Source organism: Anabrus simplex, chromosome 1 (genome assembly GCF_040414725.1).
Source record: "Anabrus simplex isolate iqAnaSimp1 chromosome 1, ASM4041472v1, whole genome shotgun sequence".
Taxonomy (NCBI): Eukaryota; Metazoa; Arthropoda; class Insecta; order Orthoptera; family Tettigoniidae; genus Anabrus; species Anabrus simplex.
Window position 1 is genome coordinate 630,113,836 of NC_090265.1, and position 2,235 is coordinate 630,116,070.

The 2,235-nt window shown below is 45.7% G+C and overlaps 1 non-coding gene across 1 annotated transcript; it reads left to right on the top strand.

The window, feature by feature from the left end:
* Window positions 1-1,880: 1,880 nt before the first annotated feature.
* TRNAG-UCC (transfer RNA glycine (anticodon UCC)) lies at window positions 1,881-1,952 on the top strand. Its single transcript has one exon. It is a non-coding gene; the product is annotated as a tRNA-Gly (tRNA).
* Window positions 1,953-2,235: the final 283 nt, after the last annotated feature.

A 2,235-nucleotide genomic window follows, 5' to 3' on the forward strand; every position in this document is an offset into this window, starting at 1 on the left:
ATGGAAATATCCTTCATTTTACTTATAGAACGTCCCAATTTCATATTTCGACCAAAATGTGATCTATATGCAAATTGGTATGTTTAACTAATCTGTATCTACAATTCGATAGTTGCATGTCATACGATAGTCTGAAAATTCTATGCACTTGAAGAACATTTCAACTTCCGGTGTGGGGACACTCTTCAAAGATACGGCAGAGTTCATACTTTTTGATGTCGGATAGAAATTCTCTATAATAAGGACAGAGAGAATGGAAATGTTTGAAGGCTGGTTGCAGTTAGAAAAAGGTGAATTTCCAGAAACTCAAGTGTATGGAGATATGATTCCTAACTTCAAAAGACATTTTGAGTCCTGCTTCAAAGAGTCAGTGCCTAATAAAAAGGAGGTATTCGTACTAATAAAACACTTTTCATTTTCAGAGAATTCAAACTAAACCCAATCCCATGGAGCACCAGTCCCGGAGGGTTTTGACCTACCGCGCAACTACTCCTATGCCCGAAGGCCTGCAGTTTACGAATTGTCGTGCTATCGGTCATTATTCTTGGCTTTCTAGACCGGGGCCGCCATCTCACCGTCAGTTAGCTCCTCAATTGTAAACACGTAGGCTGAGTGGACTTCGAACCAGCCCTCAAATCCTTGACCTGTCCGGAAATCGAGCCCTGTACAGGCACGCTAGCACTACGTAACGGGGCCGATTTTCAAAAAATCACAAGTATGGAATAAAAACCATCAGGTTCATTTCTCCTCGGGGATGTCCAAGCATATTTTCCCAATTGAAATGCAATATCTCTCCAAGTCTCCCGTCATATTATGCAAACGACATTTTCCCTGTTAGAGCTGAAAAAACCAAGCGAATTGGCCGTACATTTAGGGTCGTGCAGCTGTGAGCTTACATTCGGGAGATGGTGTATTCGAGTTCCTGAAGATGTCTTTCCGTGGCTTTCCATTTTCACACCAGGCAAATTAATTAATGTCCGCCTCTGTGGTGTAGTGGTTAGCCTGATTAGCTGCCACCCCCGGAGGCCCGAGTTCCATTCCCGGCTCTGCCACGAAATTTGAAAAGTGGTATGAGAGCTGGAACGGAGCCCACTCATCCTCGGGAGGTCAACTGAGTAGAGGGGGTTCGATTCCCACCTCAGCCATCCTGGAAGTGGTTTTCCGTGGTTTCCCCCTTCTCCTCCTGGCAAATGCCGGGATGGTACCTAAATTAAGGCCACGGCCACTTCCCCCTGACCCAATGTCTCACGCTCCAGGACACTTCCCTTGAGGCGGTGAGATGGGATCCCTCGCGGAGTCCGAGGGAAGAACAAACCCTGGAGGGTAAACCGATTAAGTAAGTATAATATAATATACAAGAGTTTCTCACAAAGCACACAAATAACTTACAAACACTGAAACAAACCCCACAACTTTGAATATAAACGGGATCACCTGTCCAATTGCACCGGGCTGAGAAACGCACGCGTTACAGCTCTGGCTCCCTCAGCTCAACATGGCAGGTTCGATCCTGGCTCAATGCAGTGGTATTTGAAGGTACTCAGCATCGTGTCCCTAGATTTACTGATACGTTAAAGAACTTCCGCGAAACAAAATTCCGGCGCCTTGGCGTCTCCCCAAAACCAGTAGAAGTAGTTAGTGGGACGTAAAACCATATAAACTTATTTATCAATCCCGCCACACAGTCGGCCAGACGACACGTTGCACTGGTTCCGAAGTTTCACCTCTTGCTAGAAGATAAATAATAGACTACCGAAGTTGAATTTGTCTACACAGCTCTCTGGTTCTCTGTTGCATGCCGTGGCAACAAACATTCCGAACGTTGTGGAATGTCACGATGAGCTGCTTGAATAGAATAAATAAAATGCTACGTTTCCGAGGCGATGGTGGTGTAATGGTGAGCATAGTTGCCTTCCAAGCAGTTGATCCGCGTTCGATTCCCGGCCATCGCAAATTTTTTTAAATTCCTAGTTTATTTTTTCTACAGCTTTTGCATCGCACTGACACAGACAGGCCTTCAGCTCTTATAGCGACGATGGGACAGAACAGGGCTAGGAAGAGGTAGGAAGGGGCCTTGGTTGTAGTTGATGTGCCTGGTATGAAAAGGGAAAACCACGAAAAACCTTCTGTAGGTCTCCCGAATACAAGCTCCGTGAGCAAAACCGCGCTCCCAACTCGCTCGGTAGAATGATGGGTATTGTCGAAACAAAGTACCCAGTCAGTATGGCTTCGAAA